At 37.8% G+C, this 21,034-nt stretch overlaps 1 long non-coding RNA gene across 1 annotated transcript; it reads right to left on the reverse strand.

The window, feature by feature from the left end:
• Nucleotides 1-119: 119 nt before the first annotated feature.
• On the reverse strand, nt 120-20,807 carry LOC116451018. Its single transcript, XR_004243052.1, has 3 exons — nt 20,679-20,807; nt 7,676-7,806; nt 120-263 (listed from the first exon to the last, which is right to left on the reverse strand). It is a non-coding gene; the product is annotated as an uncharacterized LOC116451018 (long non-coding RNA).
• Nucleotides 20,808-21,034: the final 227 nt, after the last annotated feature.

Below are 21,034 nucleotides of genomic sequence, written 5' to 3' on the forward strand. Positions count from 1 at the left end.
TAATCACACCATCAGTAAAGCTCTGCTGTCGTAGTTCAGCAGCACCAATTTCAAGTGTAAATAAACAGTATTTAGGTACTTCAAGAACATATAGTGAAATGAGAAGAGATCAAAAGAAGTTGTTTTTATTCTCACATTTTTATTAAATAGAAACCTGGCTTGCTTTCAGCTGTATGTCGAACAGTTCTGGACAGTGGATCTTTCTTGTCAAGCACTGGTGTGTTTGTACAGAAGTACATCCAGCACAGAGAAGCACTGCAGACCTAGAAGATAATAGATAAGAAGGGTAGGGAGGAAGAGGGGGAAACCTATCTTGGATGGGCATTTTGTGTCCATATCAGAAAGTTTGTCTCATATTTCTTGTCAGTTATGGTGCTTATCTTGAAACCATCTCCTAATTTCTGTTGAAAGAGGGCTTCCAAAATGAGAAAGGATGATAGAAAAAGGGAAGGGCATAAGATCTTCAGAATCAAAGTGGCAAAGTAGCACCGGTAAAATAAAACAGCTAGGGCTGATATTAATACACAAATAGCTGCTCCTCTAATCTTTTGAAGGCTCTCAGTGATTATGAGTCCCTATTATACCCTAAAATGAAATATCTCTCTATTTGACTTGCCTCCCTTTGCCTAGTCTCATCTTAGAGGTTTCAGTCATTGGAAAGCTTCTTTTCATTTTTATATGAAATTAAGCTGAGAGTTATGACCTTTTCATTTAAACTTCATATTTAATTTGGTGCCTTATGGTGAGCTGACAGAAAGCACCATGATAATTTCCTAACATCTAAATAGAGACCTTGGGGACCTTCTTTCATGGCAAAATAACTCCAAAACTCCCTGAGGCATAAAGGAAAAAATATTTCTTCAAAACATTTAATACAGCTCTTAAATGTTTACTCTTTTCTCAACTGAACAACACTTCCATTTATTTTCTATAAATAACCTTCAGGGCCCAAAATTGCATTGTAGTATTTGTTAACTTGGCAATCCATCATTCTTTGTGCTTTATCTAACTTGCATTGTTTTACCTGCATGTTCTTTGACATGGTCAGTGTGTGAGCAACTTTAGCTGTGATAGTATATGCTGACATTTATGCTTTCAGCTCTAATTTTTTAGTACATGTCTTTAAAGTGTTTCAGATGAGACCTTGAACTCAAATAAAATGAAATAGAGTCTTCAGTTTATATTTGCTTATAAATTTACAGATTAATGTACAGAAAATGAAACATTCACATTAAAGCATGTCAACCAACAGCCTGTATCAAAATATTAAAATGAACGAAGAATTTGCCATTTGCCAAGCTCACTAAATGTGTTAATTTGTTTTGCTCACCTGGTTTTGTTACTTTGGCAACATCTGCCCATTATCTGAAAACTATTTGGGGGGAAAAAAAACCAAAAAATCTGCAATCCTTCCACAGTTATCATGAACTCTTTCCCAGTGTGACCCTGATGATGCCAACTTACAGCAAAGGCTGCAATGAAAGTGCCACAACAAGGCAAAAGTACCCCATATGATGTTGCCAAGCACCTTGCATAAAGGATTTTTGACAGATGCCATAACACAGCATCCTGCAAAGGGGTGAGACACCAGAAGAGGCTGAGAGATGCTCACAGGCCACAACCTCTTTAGCCTTAGTCATTGGGTTATAGACCACAAAGAAAAATGCACATGCACTGTGGTTATTTTCTTAGAAAAAAAATACTGTCTATAACAAACAGAAATAGAAAAAAAATGCTGCAGGCAAATAAATAGACTTTAGGCGGTTGTGACCACACAAATTGAGTGTCACTTGTTGTCTGTCTGTCCCTTGGGCTCCTGCAGCCATGTGGCATTATGGGGACAGGTAGTGAAGGGGGTTGGTGCTACTCCAGCTTTATCAATGAAGTAGAATGGAAAAGAGTTTTCTTTTAGTTATTCAATAGTTTGTTTCTAGGTTCTGTATCTTCAGCAGAGTTAGGTCTGCTCTGTTGTTGGGAATCGAGCAGATCACACAGGTAATATAATCTTCAGTGTGTGGGGGAATCCCCGTGATGCCAATGCTGGCAGAAATGCTTCCACTTCTCATGACCTATTTTTCACTTCAGCACTGTGACTCATTTAGCTTTGGGCCTGGAAATGCTTGCATACCTTATGGGTAGAAATATGTACAGTGATTTCACTGATTTCCTCGGGACAGTTCTTAGGAGGGAAGTTATTCATGCCATTTATTGCAAGCTTACATTTTGGGGGTCTAATTTCACACTATAATGAACAACTAACCTGATTATTTCACCTTCTTCCCTACTGTTTTCTGGAGTTGTGATATTGTGTCAGGTATGAGCTGTTTACATCATGCTTGTGTGCTAATGCAGACTTGTTGTTTGCTATTTATACACGATAATTCTCTTTAGCATAGCAGAATATTCCTGTTAAGGTATGAAGATGTCACCAGTGTGCTTCAATAGGGATTCCCACACATCAGCAGCTTTACAGAAAATAAGAATCATCAGTCACAGAAAATAAGGACCAAGAGAAAACTTAGTCTACCACACCTACACTCATCTCCCTATGTGGCAATAAGCATTTTTAAGCTGTACAGAACACCACTGCCCACCCGGAATCTATTCCATGATGTTAAAGCCCAAAATATCACTCTGGGAGCCATGTCAGAACACTGAAACATCAGCCTGAAAAAAGAAACTTCCAATTATTAACTACATAAGATTACAGAATGCTGTCAGATTATAGCATAATTTTTAAATTTAGAGAGCAAACAAGAAAAAACACCTTCTTATTTTATCTGTTGTTGGGCTTCCCATAGGAGCAGCTGTCCAAGCCCCTCTCAGAATACCCCAGGTCCTCTGCCCAAGAATCCTTTCTGGTGGAGATCAGTCTATAAACAGAGCATTCCACACTTAGAAATAGAGACCTTTCCTTCCAATGTTTTATTTAAACTTGAAGAGGGTGTGTAAAGCTTTTCTGGGGAAAATAGGACTAGGGAATAGAGTTGATCAAGAAATGAAATAGCTAATTATGTTTTGGAGGCATGTTAGAAATTAAGTAAAGCTTATTGTTTGTCACCTCCATATACTACCTTTTCTTTTAAAGTCTTATGCTCTAAAAAGTGTGCTCTGAACATTTTATAATCATAGAAGCTTGGCTTGCTGCATTGCTTTGAACTAGGACACAGTTTAATTTTTTGCACAGTGGAACCTGTGAAGTTCTGTCTTGGCCATTCATGCTCAGAGTGTTAGTGTTGGTTAGAAGCTGCATATAAATTGTTTTACTCCTTTCCCAGACTGCAGACACAGTTCAGCTGTCATCACAAACTTTTACATTATCCAATAAAAAAAAGGGATCTTTTCAACTTGCAAATTATGTTGTAAAGAGTTTTATCACACAGTATCACAAGGTAGGAAGCTCTTGAGATAAACTTTAGATGATTTTCTCTCTCAAAACAAATGTTTATGTGTCCCAGAGGGCTCTCTCATCTGGGGCCAGAAGTAATTTTTGACAACTACTTTTCTTCTAACAAATATCCGTTTCCCTATCAGGCCTTAGATAAAAGCATTCCTGGGTGTGGCAAAGGCTTTTCACAAAAGCTAATCTTGACAGGTGATTTGTGGTGAGTTGATTTGAGTTGCTTTCTAAGTTGGACTTCTCTCCATGACCATGCTCTTAAACATAGTGGCCTCAAAAGTCTTTGTGAATGCCCAACACAACTTGAAAAAGATTTTATGTTCTTAGAGTGGCCAGCAGCCTAGAAAAGCCATCTAGGGTGTGAAAATGTGCCAGTCCTGCATCATTCTCCCGTTTCAGACATTATTGCTTCAGCCTGTGGAATGTCTTCTCCATCTCTAGACGTCTTTATGCATAGAGTTCTGCTTTAATCCTGAGAGTGGTATGGAAATATCACCACTCTGCACCTCAGAGTCTTGAATGATAAAGGGACTAACTTGGTAAACAAATTCCTAACAGAATATAGAGCTGTACATAAACTTTAATTTCAATAGATTTTGAATCAGACTCTTGCAGATGGGTTAGTGTGCACTATTCCCTAGTCATTTATCCCTAAAAATGCCCAGTTTTACAGAACAAAGACCTCATTCTTTCAAAAAGCGCACTTCACCTGCATTCTACGAGCATTTGAGAGAAATGCAGGTTGGGAAACTGAAAACCAGACAATTCAACATCTATTAATAATGCTACAGGACTATTTATATCTAACCTGAATGCTGCACTTCTGTAGCAATTTATTTTAATTTGAATTCAGCTTACTGCACTTGGCAAGTTTCTGTGAATTTGCAACGCACACATATAAAATTGGATAAAAACGGCTATTTTGGAGTAGTAAAATATACTGGCCATATGAGATGAAAATTTTTCTTTAAGCCAGGTAAGAATTAGTGGGAGTTGTAGCCCTGGAAAAGACTACACAAGAGTTAGATTTTTTGGTCATTTTTCCCAGAAGAAGACATTGTTATTAAATTTTGCTGATCGGAGCCAGCAGTTTGCTACAGATCAGGTTACAATCATTTATGTGTTTATGGGCCGACAAAACTCAGAAGTTAAACACTCCATTAAGTTACAGGGCAAGGTTCTCACATGGTGAAATAATGTGAGTGCATTAGTTTGCATCCATTTAGGGAAATTAGGTGTCTGAGTCCCTGGCATCTAACTTCAGAACAGGGACTTAAAATATGCTATTCCAACACCTTCAGATTCTAAGCTCATTTCAAGCACTCCAGCAAACCTAGCTGCCTTTAAAATTAATTTTTTACCAAAATTCATAAAAATATATTTCATTGTTTTGAATTTTTTCAGCTAAAATATGACTCACAATTTCTTTTTTCTAAAGTTTAATTTCCTACCTGACCCTCTCATCCTGTTGGACTCTGGATTTGCTTTTAGAAGGCTCTAGTTAAATCATGACTTTCAACTCTTCTTTCCATTTGACTGGACTCTGGAAACGGTGGTTCAGTAGTGAAATAGAGATTTATTTTTTTCCCCAGAGCTTAGAAACTATATCTTGGGACTACTGATGTTAAGAATCTTTGCTGTCTAAAGCCTCTCTATGACACGAACTGCTGAAGGAGTTAGTCAAACATCCACTTGGGATTCTTGAAGGGCCTGTGAAACCATGAAGGGATAACAACTCCAAGAATATTGTCAAATTCTGTGCATCATGGAAACAATAAGAATTTTGCTTTTCCAGGCCAGAACAATGACTGAAATATTTCCATTTGGTTTAACAGATTTTTCCATGTGTCTCTCAGGATACTGTAGTCAAAACTACCATAAAAAATACGTGCAAGACTAGCCACTGAGGGCTAGAAAATGTAATTTGTACCCATTTGTGCAAAGTATACTACGTGATATGCTGCAGCTCAGCATTATCCAACAGGATCCTGAGGCATTGCTGGACATGTTGATCTTCTTGACTGTGGCCCTCCAAAATTACTTGAATAATTACCTTAAGCCTTGAAGATCCCATGTTTTCATCTTTCCAGGGACTAGGGTAATCCTGCAAGATTCTTAGCAGAAGGAAATTCAGCAATTGTGTCCGCTGTAATCTCTAACTATACCATAACATTATATAGGGAAGTATAACTTTTCCAGTATAGAATAAAATTTGGCTGTTTGTCTTTTAATTACCTCCTCCCCCAGACCCAAACCACCTTCTAAAATGTACTCTTGAAAATAACTGAGCACTTGTAAATGATGATACTTATTTACACATATAATGTATTTTCTTACTTTTAATTGAAAAGGACAATATGAAGGACAATTGAAAGGACAGTATCTTGTCTGATCATTCAAAGAGCAAAACTATTGCAGTCTGCCATGAAAGAAAATGTTTTGGCAGCCTTTGGGCTGGTCTGACAGCAACTAACATGATCTGCAGCAAGCTACCATGATGATATGTTGCATTGACAGGCTGATAATCAAGGAGTGAAAACATCTGATAATCAAACCTCTTTGGAAAATGCCACAAAGGCATGTAGACATCATGTGTTTCTCCTCAAAATAAAAAATAAAAAAAGAAAATAACAGGCATTTGAGTCTTGACACACTTACTTTAGACAGTAAATATTTCTAGCACATTGTTTTTCAAAAAGTTTCCACCCGCGCTCAGAAGCACACTGCAAAATTTGGTATTCAAATGCTTGCTTCCTATGGGTAAATGAAGCTAGTAATTGAAATATAAACGTTTTGTCATGTAGGACTTTCTGGGTTTTTAGGCAAGAGGCTGTTCCATTATTCCAGCATAGTAACCCTGAGGAGAAAACCACAACAGTGTGTCTGAAAATTTGCAAGTCCCTCAATGCTCTAAAATGTACCAGGTACTTGAGACTGCCACTATGTTTCTCAGGGCTAATTTTTCCTAATAAAAATAAGTCTCTGTGAATGTTAGTGGAGTTTAAAACACAATACTGTGTGGAGGGAATGTTTAGGATTTTAGACTTGTGGTACTGCTGCCTTTGTAACTGAATAATGACATTGCCACGTATAAAGGTTAAGAGGGCTCTTTACACTGTTTTATCTTGAAATCTGTGAGGGGGTTTGGGCCATTCACTCCTCGCTGATGATTATTTCTGCAGTTTTGGAGCAGCTTTGTACTAGGCAATTGGATCCATAAACTGCTATTGAATCAAACTCCAAAACAGATAAATTTAGTGGTGCCAGGTGGTCTGAACTCATGGAGCCAGTGGAACTGCAGCATCCATGACAGTAGCACTCATTCCTGCAGGGAGGGTTCATTCTGTGTCTCCACTTGCCACCAGCTCAATAGGTGTTGAGCTACCAGGACATGTCATCATGGCTTTGGTATATTTACTCTTCATCTGACTTGTCTGTGATTGGTGTGTGGATACATTTATCATTAGCAGAAATGTTCTTTAGTGGGACTTTACTGATGTAATCCTAAAAAAAAATCTTTATTTTTGTAATATCCAGCTAAAAATAATATTGCCAGCATTTTGGGGGAAGAAAGATTATGTACACTCTCAACAATAAAATATTGGTTTTAGATAATGAGGAATACTGTTTTAAAGTAGTTCAAACAGATTAGATGTGTTTAGCAAAAGGATCTTTCTCTATTTTTCCCTATTACATGTTTAAGAAATTGGTATGATCATGGATAAGACTCAGAAAAGAATGTTTGCAGTGATCCCTTTATAGAACACCCAACAGTAGCAAATTTCTATTATTGACAAGTTAGGTTTTAAATACTACTATGTAATAAATATTCATGTCACATACCCTTTCTTCTATCCTTAGGTACATTTTTAAATCCCAAAGGATCACTGCAAATATATTCTCCCTTATATTCTTTCCTCTTTCCTTTTCCCCAATTCATTCAACACCTGACATTTATTCTATCCTTATCCCTAAGAATTTTTCTTTCATTAGTGACTGAATCATATTCATGTTCATATTCATATTTGTATTCCTAACATATGTTCTAATATAACTAATAAAATAATACAAGAATTCTAATCATGATAAATAAATTCTGCTAAAAGAAGTGCCTAGGTCTCATGGTTGGTGTATCATCTTGTACACCCTGTGAGAAGCACTGCACAGATGCTGTGTTCAGGCCTTGCAAAACAAATCATTCCATGAATAATGAAAGAAAATGGATGCCAGGAAGAAAAAGGTATCTGGACATAAAAGGGGGAGTGTAAGCATTACCAATATGAGGAAGACTTCTGGAGAGGATTTTAGTGCCTTGCACATGGTGATGAACAGACTGCATTTCTTCTTGGAGCAGATTGTGAATTTCATTCCATGCATTCAGCCCCCAGGGCATAAGATGCTCGTACCTATAGGAGGGGGAAATGGGTATAAAACTCAAACTGCAGCCAGAGGACTGGGGATCTTGTGACAATTCCTGAACTTACTTTGGAATAGTTTTTCAAAGACTGTGTCCTTTTTGTTCAATTTTGGGGGTTTTTGTTTTGATTTTTGGGTTTTGGGGGTTTTTTTGATGAAGATTTTTTTTTTTTTTTGATATGAAGATTTCAGGCTAAAGAAAGACTGACAAGTAGAGATTAGGCTCGGGGCCATGTTGGCCAGGATCATCAGGCTTCTGGATACTGGCTTGTGTTTCCAACTGTAGAACTGGTCTGGGAATTGTGCATGAAAAATTCTGCCAAAAATTTTTTGAATCTTTACTCATTTTAATAAGCTGTGTATAGAAAATGAAAAGAAGCATGAAGCTCACCCACTTAAAAAAAGATGTACTTTGCTGAAATTTCTGCTGGAAGAAAAGAAAAATAATGTTTTCCTTAGCTATATTTTTTTAAAAAACTGCATGTGTGTTTATATAGATGCCTTTAAATTATGAAAATATTGTGATCCATGTAAATCACATCTAAGTACAATAGATCTTTCCATGCTATGTCTAGATACAGGCACAATTTATTTCTTTCCATTTGTGTCATGCACAGGCTCTTCACGACCCTCCTCAGTCACCACTCTACAATATCTCTTTTAGAGAGAAACTTGTTTTTATACCAGGTAAATTATTATGACAAAAACCAGTATATGCCTTTCTATTAATAAGAAAATTATGTATTAAAACCATCCAGATTAAAATTACCATCTTATTCTCCCAAAGATTAAGTTTCAGAAAGGAGCTGCCCTTACTTTACCATTTCCAGTCTAGTTTTTTCTACCCTTTTGTTCCTCCATATTCTCCATACACCAGACCACTTCACAGCTGAAATTCTAGTCCAGTGGGGAAAAAAAATGACATATAAGAACAATGTCAGCTCTTACACCTCTAAGCCTTTGGTAATTCATATACATTGACAACGTATGTGATGTTCCACAGAAGAAAAAAGTAATGGAAAAATCTCATAGAAGTTGGTAAAGAGACCTTGGAGTTCCTGAGGTTATAAAGAAACCTGTATGAATTGTTTTTCTTGGTCTCTCATTGTTAAATATTTTTCTTTTTCAGTACAAAAGACAGTTCTAGCGCAGTGGAAGAGACCAAATAAGAGGACCAAGGGAAATATTTGTTGCAGAGATCTGTAGAACAGAGTGCAAGAGTTGGGAGCAAATGGACAGGTAAGTCTGAGAAAGGTGCAGCAATAAAATCTCCTGATTTATGACCTTCTGGTTTAAAGAAGTAAATAAATAACAAATAAACAGGCCAAGAAAAAAAAAAAAAAAGTGGAATAAGTGTTTAGGGACACTGTACAGGATTAATTTCCTTTCCCTGTTCCACATTATGTCTTCCAAAATAAAGCCAACTTTTTTCTGTTTTCTCTGAAAGGTAAAGATAGTCCCTATGCCTTTCAACAAGACCATATTTTGTCTCTTTCCCTTTTCCTGCTGCCCTGCAAATGGGAGGTATGGGCCAGCTGTGAGAAACAAAATGTTCTGAAATTAGGAAAAAAACCCATACAGCAATTCACACAGCTTTTGTGAAAGGAGCATCGAAATCCTGCAATTTACTTACTGCAACTTTAGCAGCAATTAATACTAACATTTAGATGCTGAATATTAGCTGTTCTTCTGGCAGACTGAGCTGTAACTATATTTTCTAGGAATGCTGTTTTCCTTCCAGTAGATGGATTTCATTCCTTTGAAAACCACCACAGTGCTTTTAAGACACGAAGTGCAGACAGTATTCTAATATATTCCTGTACAAAACAAACAGCCACCAGAGCAGGCACTGAAGTCACCGTGGGATGAGGTGGATCACAGGTCTCAGCTGCTCACAATGACCTGTCAGGAGCACAGAATTCCTGGCTCCGTCGATGCTGATGTGTCTGATAGCAAACGGCGCCTCTCAGCAGTTTACCAGCACTGAAAAAGGGAGGGTAATGTGGGCAGGGAGAAAGAGCAAAGGGAAGATATTGCTGCAATAATCTCCCTAGCTGGTGGTTTTCCAGGAAGTGCCTGTTCTCCTGGGGTTTTTCATGGGGCTTCTCTGGCAAACCCCCAGAGCACAGGTACACAGGCACCTTGCTGCTTTCTTGGCAGCTCACGGGATTTTGTGGCACATCCAGTCTTTGAGAGACCAGAGTGAGGCATATTGGCTGGAGGCTGCAGTCCCCAGGTTATGTGAAGGAAAGAACTTTGCATGATGGTATATTAAAGTGTAAGCATCTATCATGATATTTTTAACAATAATAATCTGTTTAATGTGTCGTCAGTATTTCCTCCTGCTGCACAACTCCTGATTCCGAAACTATGCCAAAGCAGCATGGCTGTCCTCTGGATATAAAGACCTATCTCCAAAATACAGAGAGAAATCTCTCTTAGATGTCCAGTGTTTTAGAAAACTAAATTCTGCTCCCTGTAGTTACAGCTGAACCTTTCTAGTTGCTGTGTCAGTTCTGTCAACTTCTTGGCCTTAATAACTGCTCTTGTTCACCTCAAAGTGTGAGGAGACCGCGCTAACACTTTGTATGTTTTCCAATATTAAAAATTTTCCAAAATCTGAAACCTGTAAGTGAACAAAAGAATTGTTTACAGTTGGATTCTGAAGAGTTTAGTCTTTGTAAACAGCATCCAAAGAACCTTACAACATATTATTTGCTCAACTAGAATATTTTGGGGTTGCCCAGGAAAATGCAGTGATAGATGGAGTAACACTGCCAGTAGTAGAAAGTATGTGGGACTAGGATATGCACAAACAAGATCCAGACTTGATACAAGGTATTTATAGTGAGTTAATTAATTTTTATTATCTTTAATTATAGCAGTTCTAGATTGCTTGTCCAAAGAGCAAGAACTGAGTGATATTTGTCCTTTATTTTGTATGCCTTGCACAACTGTGGTCTTTATTTACCTTATTGCATGAGCAATCAAGGTTGCAACCTAGCTGTCATACAGTGATTGTGATAATTTTCAACATCTGTGTTTATCTGTAAAATTTTGGTGTACAATATATCAACGTGTATTTATATGAGCTCTAGTCAAAAGTTACAATTTATGCAACTTTTCTGTGAGGTGTATTTATTTCAAAGTCTTTAAGTAATATTAATGCCACTAGGAATTAGAAAGGTAATGGACATCAGTATTATTTAAACTGTTGTATTTTCCTCTGCTGTGTCTCAGTGGGAATGCTGAGTGCCACACAAGAGCTATAATTGAGAAATCCCTTGCTCTCTGTGACTCTGATTGCTATTATGATTGGAATAATTTGCATTTTTATGAAGATACTATTCTGTCTTCAGGCATCCATGACTGTGCTTGATGTTTTGAAGATCATTTGAAAAGACACATAGAAATTATTTCCTTTTAGTGGAATGGCTCTTTACTTGCAAGCAAAAACAAATTATTTGGTTCAAAGGAAATAAAGAAAGTCTCATAAGTATCCGAAGAAGGAGCTGTTGGTAAACAATATCTCCAGAAAATTATTCCTCCTCAAATGCCTGTGAAGACACTTTACTAAAACCTTCTCTTGCAGACACACTAAGACCCTTGAAGTCTTACCAAGCAATAAAATTACTGGTAGGGTTAGACCCTTCCATAGCAGTGGGTCACTTCATCTCTCTGTTCTCCCTGGAAGTGCCTAATAAAGAACTCGTGGATTTTTTCACTTTGGAAGCCTGAGGCTCTGACCATGTGGCCTACACCTGGTTAACATGCAGGTTTAGATTCTGGCTTAATAGAAGCAATGAATTAGTGGTACCACCCTGCAACTGCCATTCTCTGTTGTCAGGAAAACCCCTTTTTAAGAAAGCAGACTGAAACCATACAGCTGAGGCTTTGGTATCCCTTTCACCCCTCTAGATTCACAGTGAGCAATATTTTGTTCTGCACTCAGACTATGTTGAAAAGAGAATGATTAAACTTGAGAGAAGTTTGATCGTTGTCTGTGACTACATGCTAAAATATGGCTCTCCATTACCCTGCAACCATAGGTACTTGTACAGAGGAAATCATGTGGCAATGGAAATTACACACCTCTGACTAATGGTAAACATTATTTACAGACTTTTTCAATTTCATTATTGACCGCCTTGGAGCTTGCAGAGTAACAGACTCAAAACAGCCAATGTAGACCAGCTGGCAGTTTTCTGTTGTCTTTAAAGCTAGTATTAGAGACCTAAAAATTCCCAGGTATTTCATGTGATCTGAGAGTTTTATGTATAACCATAATAATTTCTGTTGGGCCTTTCTCTTTCTTTTCACAGAGGAAAAAACTAAGACCTCACTCATGTAGAAAGAACTCTTCTTCTAATGCTGCCTCAGAGCTTTCTTAATGTAATATGCATCCCAGATTAATGTCTTAATATTGCTTTAACCAAGCTAACTTGTGAATTAAGTGTGTGGATTACAGAGAATCAGTTAATTTAACTGCAGTGTCCAAATGCAGTGTCCATTCTAAGCTTTGAGTGCATCAGACTTACCAAAAGAAACTGCATAGCTGTGAATTGGCAATATTCACCACCTTAACCTCTCTCACAGAGGCACCCCAAATCACGATTAATCAAAATTCATGCATGAATTTAAGGCACAAAGCACTCTTGGCACTAAAGGCTCTAAGACAATTTCTGAGAAACTAGAACCAAGTACATTGGTTCATCTATAGTGAAGTCTTCAGGCACATAATAGACTAAATGACACTCTTTTTCCCCCCACTAATTTTATTACAGCGTTGTTCTTCATGCCCTGTATAATTAAAATTCTGTCATCATCTCCATTATGAACCTCCATTTTTGCTGGTTTATAACCTTGTCCATAATTTACTCTGAAAGGGAGGCTGTGGTATGGGATTTTGTCACAATCAGGGGTTCTTCTTGTACTGACTAAAAATAAACGCTAAGATTTTCAGGAGTGATTAATCAATTGCACCCCTCTGGTTTAAACTGGTAAAAGGGTTATGAATCTCCAAGGGTGAGCAGAAGAATCTGTCTTTTCTGCAAAACAAACCTCGCTGGGCACCCATTTTCAAATTGTTGCTCTTGTCTAGTGAACAAAATAAGTTTGTTCCCTTTTTTTGAAACTCAGGCATCAGCAGAAATTCAGCATTTGGTGTCAGATGCTCACTGCAATGTTCTGATACAAAGGACCTTCCTCTTTCCAAGGAAGGAAATTTGCCAATTTGCCATCCTTGGCTTCTTGTTTTCTTGCACTTAAAAGCAAGTGCATTGTCTGAGGGAAAATACATCACAGGTGTAGCAGTTAATTTAAATATGAAACACTAGTATTTAACTTTCCTTCTGCAGGTATAGAGGCACAGATTAAAGACTTCCTAAATGAATACTCACACAAACAGATAGAAATGTTATGAAGATACAGTCTGGCTATTTTATGATTGTTTTTTGCACAACTACTGATTTTGTAATTGTGTATTGCAAAGCCTTATAATGATTTGATAGAACTGCAATTGGTCCTTGTAGGCCTGGTTTTTACAATTTTCTTAGGCAATGAAATCTGAAACTATTATGCAAAGGACACAATCTACTTGAGCATGATCTACATGATCATGACAAGCTATAAAATGTCCATTCTTCTGTAGACCACAACATTTTAAAATGTTTTTGTTTTTCTGGTTTTCTGTTACTGTGTTTACCCTCCCATATCTCAAAAACACTAAATGGTGCCATTACTTTAAATCACAGCTCCAAGTCATCCCTTTTCTAATGGGAATTGAGCTAGATCCAAGATAGCAGTATTCCTATTCTTCAGAGAGATTGACCGGGTCAGTTCAGCTTCATACCTTTCTTAAACCCATTCAGTTGCTTTACTATCCTTCAGCCTCAAATCAGTAGTTTTCCTGAAATCTGGGCCACAGCAGATCACAAATGATTGCTATGGCCATAACTATTTTCTGTGAAAGTAACAGAGGGGAAACAGGGAGAATTGTGAGGAAAAGATGGAGAAATAAAGGAAGGGAACCTGTCCTGTTCTCTAGTCCTCCCTGCATTTGAGTGGAGGAAATTCATACCCATTTGAATGTCCTCACTGCTGCTGACATAATCTGCTTTGCTGAATATCATGGAGAGTTGCAAGAAGGGCAGATATACCACGCAAAGAAGCATCAGCTAAGGAGAGTCATATTTAGATTTGCTGTTAATTCAACTGAGCACTTGAAGATGTGTCTGGGTCACCCAGTTTTGAGAGGTAGGTGTGCAAGTGTTCAACATTTGGCACACATTTTCCTGAATATGTGGGGCTTTTTTACAAGGTTTTTGAGCATTTATGGCTTAAGAACTGCTTAAATGCTTTTTTTGAGTTGGCACTGGAATGAAAAAGCAGTCACAGAGAAGCTGTGAATTAAAATAAAATACCTGCCTTGTTGAAAGGGAGTCCTTGAGTTCTCGGTGCTGTGCTGAACTGGGATGTGCACTGTCCATCCTGTCATACCCCTGCACTCTGACAGCGGGGGGAAAGGCTCACAGGGAGGTCACTGAAATAGGGGAGCAGTAGGACACTATTCTGTGTGCCTGGCAAAAGAGGGGTGGCTGGTTAGGAAAGATGGAGCAACACCTACAAAGAGTTTAATGTTAGGTACATTTGGTCACCTGCCTCTGGCTGCCACTCCAAAAGGATCCTAAGCAATGCAGGCATTGATTTCAGTCTATGGCTCTTGCAGATGAGAAAGTCTCAGGCACATTTTTAGCAGAAACATAAAAATGCTGACATCTTTTTTCTTTCTTGACTGCTCCATATATTATGCTGCTAATAGATGCCTCTCTTGAATTTCAGACAGTAAAAATAATTACCACAATTTCTCTTTTGCCTCTCCCCCTTCCCTTCTGATGGATTCTGAGTCTCTTTGAATGAAGGCTTGGCTGCATAACCAGGCCTGCATAAATCACATCAGCCCCTGTGTCTGTGTATGGAATAGCAGCACATGCAGGTCTCCTACGCACAAGAGAGGATTAAGAACAGATTAAGCACATTGATTCTGCCATTCCCCCAGTGTGTGCTTCATCTAACTATTCTGCTATACACTTGGCACATTTGTGATTAAAGCCTGTGTACACAGATGAACATATTGTAAGCAGATAGAAAGAAAGCAGCTATTAAAATTAGTTTGAATTACTTCTCTTGCTTGCAAAAAATAACCAACAGACTCGTCTCCAAATCAGATCATTTATCTTGAATTCTAGAAGCAATCAGAAGTATTTCTAAATATCTTATCTTCCCAAACAAGGAATTTGAAGGAAAGACCCCTGTAAGAAGCGCAAGGAAGACAAAATGAGAAAGGGAAATTATTCCTTCTGGGACTAAAAACTCAAATTTGGTGATCAAAGGCAGGTCTTTCAATGTGTTTATTCTGTAAGATTTTCAGTCTGTGGGAGTACAGGGAGCTCAGCATCCCACAGGATGTTCCAAATCAGTCAGGATTAGCCCTCTGGGTCTAGAAGAGTGATTGTAGTTCCTATTATTGTAGGAAGATGGTCTAGAATTACAAAATTTAAATTTTCTTTGTTGCCACTCTGACATTGAACAGACAATACTAATATTTTCCTTCCATGTAGATCACCAGCTTGAAAATTTGTCCTTGGGTAGTGAGCTGGCCTAAATTCCAGATCCTAATAATACTGTGGATAATGGTAAAATTAAATTTTCATTTTACTGCTATCCTCCAATATAATCCTGACATTATCAGCAGCATGCCTCTGTGGCATGAAGGGTAACTGCATTCTGGCTCCATTTATAAGAATGCAGTAAGGTGAGTGAAGCAAGGGCTTATTCTCCTCCATTCAGCACTTGGGAGCCTGCATCTGATCAATGCCTGGGTTGGGGCTTCCCAGCCCAAGGAATTGGCGTCCCAGGTGGACATCAGATGTCAATGGTTCAGGGTCATTAGCAGCCTCACTTCATTTCAACATGAATCAAACTCCAGGTTCCTTTGTTTTGAGTGCTCAGGCCAGATGAGCACCAGAGATCACTTCCTACCCAAACTGTTGTGAAGCTTTTGTTCTCATTTACACTGTCTGTCAACCAAAACTTGTGGCCATTTAATTATTGCAATATTAAAGGAAAATGTCTTCATACTGTGGTCTAGGACCTTTTCCCAGTTATTTTTCTCTGTTTGTTTCCTACCTTAAGTCTCCTTTCACGATCTCTCTACAAAGTATTGAAAACACAAGGACAACTAATAATCTATAAAGGGCAGAATAAATTAATAGACTTTTTTTCAGGAAAATAATTACAGATTGTTTTCATATTTCTAATTGTGTTATTAGTTTTCAAATTTAAGGTCATAGGATTTTTATTTATTGAGTGAGAGGTTGTTTGGGGATTTTTCTTTTAATTTGTTGGTTTGGGTTTTTTTTCTGCCAAATGCTATCTTCTGACATTAAAGAAAAGTACTAGGAATATTACGTTTCCATCACTTCAATTGTTTTATACCTCTTCAACCTAACTGCCATTTCTTTTTGCTTCAAGTGCCAGCTATTAAATACACTGGCAATTGGACTGTAAATTCTGTCAGTGGGAGCCCTTTTCCAGACAAATATGCTATCCAGGTGCTCCAGAAATTTATTGTTCAGTGCGAATTATTGAAACCAGAAAGTTGCTTTATTACTTTGACAGTCTTGTATTTGAAGTTGTTAATACCCAGAAAGAAAATGCAAAAGAGCTTTAAAATGGAGTTACGTGGTACAAAATAAATTCTAAACCTGACCAGATGGGATATTTGGGAGGTGACCATTTTAAATGCCCCTTTCCCTGTTGTTTTAAGAGTTTAATGGGCTGGAGAAGATAGCTAAAGTGATTGACAGAAGTATCAACATCAGAGAATATATCCACATCCTCCTGTACTACATCAATCCTACAGAATTAGCAATGGTAATTCAGCTTTTAGTTGTGATTCCTAGAAGGCTGTAGCAAAACACTTTAGTGAGTGCTGTGTATATGAAAAATAGAAGAAAATAAAATTACTGAGATTTCTATATAGGCACTATGAACATTGTGTAAGCATTAGTTGCCTCCCAAAAAATAGGAAAACAGCAGTGAATTTGAATGGCTACATTTAAATCTGATTTTTAGCCTTTTTCTTTAACACATAAGGAAGTTCAAGTATTAAATAAAAATGAACCTTGTCTCTCCATCTGAACTGAGACTCAGAATAACAATAGAAAGCCCACATGAATTCATTAGGAAGGAGGCTGAGTAAAACTTCCTGACAAAATAGACACTCTTCACCCTGTATCTTTCTAATATATTCAATGAACAGTTGCAACTAAAAGATAAGTGTAGGCTTATCCCAAAATTGGTTTTTAATTGTTATCCTCCTCTTCTCACATACCTTAGTGCTCCTTTTTTATTGTCTCCTTACGGTGTTGTTCACATAAACAGGAACTAAAAAATGAAGACACCCACCTTCTTGAGCTGTGTTGTACCAAATGATGCTCTTTCTTCCTGAAAAAAACATTTATACTGAAAAGCATCTTCTTTTTCTTCACCTTAGCTCATAAAACCTCTATGCACTTGGTTAATATGACCTTTAGTGAAGTGACTAAGGAGAGGAGAGTGGTGAGGACAGGGACTAGGAGGAAATAGCAGGAAACATAGCTAAGGACTGCAGCTATGTGTGAAGCCTCCAGGTCCTTTCATGTTTTATTCTACTTAAGAAATGCTCAGCCCCTCTATTAAAATTCTTATATGCACCACAGCACTAAAATGGTTGTGGTACTTTGAAGTTTGTCTTAATTAATATGACTATAATTTGTTTCCAAGCAAATACCAGCATTGACAGCTAAAGCTACCATAGAGAGCAATATCTAGAAGATGCTTTGAGACACCTTTTTTTGCTACTCTTTTAATCCTTCTAAAAAGAATCTTCTGATCACCCCAAATTACAGGCTTCAGAAAGTAAAATTTCTTAATTTCTTGATGGCTAATCTTTTTCCTCGGCTTTCAAACCATAATAAGGTTTTATTTATAAATTACCATATCTTGTCTGAATGGCAAAAGCAGAAGAAGAGCCTCATGTGCCCTTATGTGGATTCTGCAGCACACCCAATCAAGACATCGTTTGCACACTCTTTCTTATAAAATCTTACCTTACAGCTCTAAATTAAATGACCAGCACTTAAAAAAAAACAATAAAGGAAGCTTTCAAATTATGCTGATTAAGCTGACAAGCTTGCTTATTATATTGTTTTGACGATATTTCTTTTTATTTAAAGAGTCCTGCAAGGCAGCACTTCCTAGGGAGCAGTCAGGACGCTGGTGTCTGGAGACAGCCATCAGAACACAGCACTGCAACGTGCTGAGGGCTGAACTACCTCCACAGCACAGAAAAGGAACTGTGACTCAGCCCTAGCTCCTTCCTGGCTACTTTTAGCTTAGGGGAAGAGTGTAAATTAGTTCCTCTTATTGTCCTTCCTGGAGCTGATTTTTGTCCCTTTTTGGTAAGCAGTCTGGGATGGCAGTTTATTGCTACCATAAACAAGTGCTTCTCAGCTGACAGAAAATACTCCTTCACTGAACACAAAGTAGCCCGTTTCTAATGTAAGTTTCCATGAAAAGAAAGTTTTTAAAAGAATTCATATTTAATTTCCCTTGGCTGTTTTACTAATAATGCCATTTGATTGAGTAAATAGACGCCTTCAAATTTTTTCATTGAAACTGAAGAAACTTTCCTTCCACAGCATGTATTTAATAACTGTTCTGCCCCCTTAAGATGTCATTTAGTGTCATTTACAATCTGCTGCTCAAATCCCCTGGAAATAGTAAAGCAGGGGTTGGATATTTACTTTTCACTGGTTTTAAATAAAGCCTTGTTTAATCCCTAAGTGAAAGACTCTGCCTTCTCCTTGAGGAAAAGGAGCTGATAATAACTGTGAATGTGTAACTTCTGTGTCACTTAAAAAGATCTTCACTACTTGCCTTGGCACCTTCACCATTCCTCTTGCTGTAGGTGTGTAACGGATGTGGAAAAACATTTTCCAGTCAGCCAGACTGCCACATGATTTGACTGCAAGTAATCTAAACCAAAGATACTTAGTTTTTGTGGCAGCAGATAGCAACCACCACAAACGAGCAGCTCTTTAATGTGTATATGTTTTGAGCTAAGTCTCGCACCCCAGGAAGATCAGAACACAGTCAGTGGCCCAGATCGATTAAACACGTTTCATTTGGAAGAGGTGTCACAGTGCCTCTCCTTTCCCAGCCTAACAGAACAGTTGGCAACCTTTCAGTGACATAAAGAGATCTTTTGAAACCCATACGCCCACATAAACTCCCAACATCTTTGATTTAAAGGAATCATGTTATAAAAGAGAATAGGGTACACATGGTTTCATAATACTTTCCCTCTGATTCCTCTTACTCCAAAACAATTCCATCTGCAAATACATTTTGATAACTAACACATTTTTGTATTACCTCAAGCAGAGGGGAACCACCATTCTTTATGACCTTGGATTTGCTTTTTGGTACTTACTTTACTGAGGAAATGCTCATTAGAACTCCAGTCAACTCGTCCCACTCTTCCCCAGCCTAAAGTCATTAAACTTTAACACAGGGGCACATTTCCCAGAAACAGTATTATGACCAAATATCCAATTTAGATTAAAAATAGAAGAGCTGGGTTCAAAAATTCATGTTAAAGAAACCTCAGCATGAAACTATAGCCAATAAGAAAAGTAATATACTAAAATTAGCCAAGACCCCGTATGCATCTGCGTTCAGTGGCTGATTTTACATGTACCAAAATGCTCACAGAAAGAGAGCCATAGCTACAATGCAAAATAACCCTGTCCCATGGAGACTGAGTAAAAGCAGGAGGATTTGTTTGTGTGTGTGGGCCCAAAATCATAATTTAGGGACAGCTCCAGCTGGCTTTGAAGTGTTTCACATCCAAGCAGTGGAAGGCATGCCTATATTTATTATATTATTTACTTTTATATAGCTGTGTCCTGGAGTGCTCTACAGAGTGGCTATAAAGAGTAAATGGATAGAGTTAAAAAAATTAATATTAGTGGGATGAAGAGAATTAAGAACTGTCAACAGGGGAGGAGGCAAGGATATGTTTAGGAATGGGTTAGAGAGTCAATGAGGTGGAAAGAAAGAGGGAGGCTACTTTCAGCTAGCACATGTCAAGAAGGAATGAACTAACAGCACCAAGAGTTCTTATGTGGCAAAACAGATAAACAGAAAATACAGAATAAAGGGAGGATATACATGGAGGCAGACCCTGGGAGAAATAGGAGAATCACCTCAGAGGATTTTGGAAACAAAAGGTTAAAGCTGAGTAGGGTTTGGTATTTCTCTGAAGCTTTCTCTTAAAAGAACTGCTCTTAAGAAGCACCTTCTTTAAACACACCGAGGCCACATCCTGATCTAATTTTCACTTCTTCTCATGTGTAATTTCCACTTAAACTCATGGAATTCTATGCTTAAAAAATATCAAAAATAGATCTGGAACCTCTATGAAGCCACTGGAAATATTTTCAATTTATAAAACTGAGACTGCAATCATCTGTTGACTTGTTTCTCAAGGAAAAGGAAACAAAACATCTAAAAACTTTATTGATAGTCAAGAAGAAATGAGTAAAAAAAGGCAAAAGTAAAGCAGTCTCTTTTAAGTAATTCTTTCATTGATTTATGTTCATTCCTGAAGCCTCCATTATCTGTCAATTCAGATGATTTTTGTAAGCGTTTCTGTATGCAAATAACAGTGAGTAGAAACCCCAATGCCAGTATTACTAAGCAAACAACTAAAGGCCAAGCTAAAAGCAAACTCTTCCCAAGTTTGTCTTTTGTGTACCTTTAGGTTTGAAGCCTTAGGAGGGAGGCTGGAGCCCGGGTGTCTGGAGGAATTCATGTGATGAGCAGTGGTGCTTCTGTCACTCTCACAAACTTGCCAGCAAACTGTCAGGTCACTTCAGGGCTTGCATCAGCCTTCTTGCCTCAAAATAAAATATGGATCTTGATAACCTAGCCAGTTCCTCTCATCAGGGCATATATAACCTTTAAACCCACATATTAACTGTGTGGCAACATGCTTTAGAATTTTCTTCTAAGCGTTGTAATTAAAAAACATTCAGCACATGTTTAATCTGACATAACACGTTCAGCAAAGTACAACAGTATAGACACATCTGTAAATTTGCATACTAAAAT

This window comes from Corvus moneduloides, chromosome 14 (genome assembly GCF_009650955.1).
Source record: "Corvus moneduloides isolate bCorMon1 chromosome 14, bCorMon1.pri, whole genome shotgun sequence".
Taxonomy (NCBI): Eukaryota; Metazoa; Chordata; class Aves; order Passeriformes; family Corvidae; genus Corvus; species Corvus moneduloides.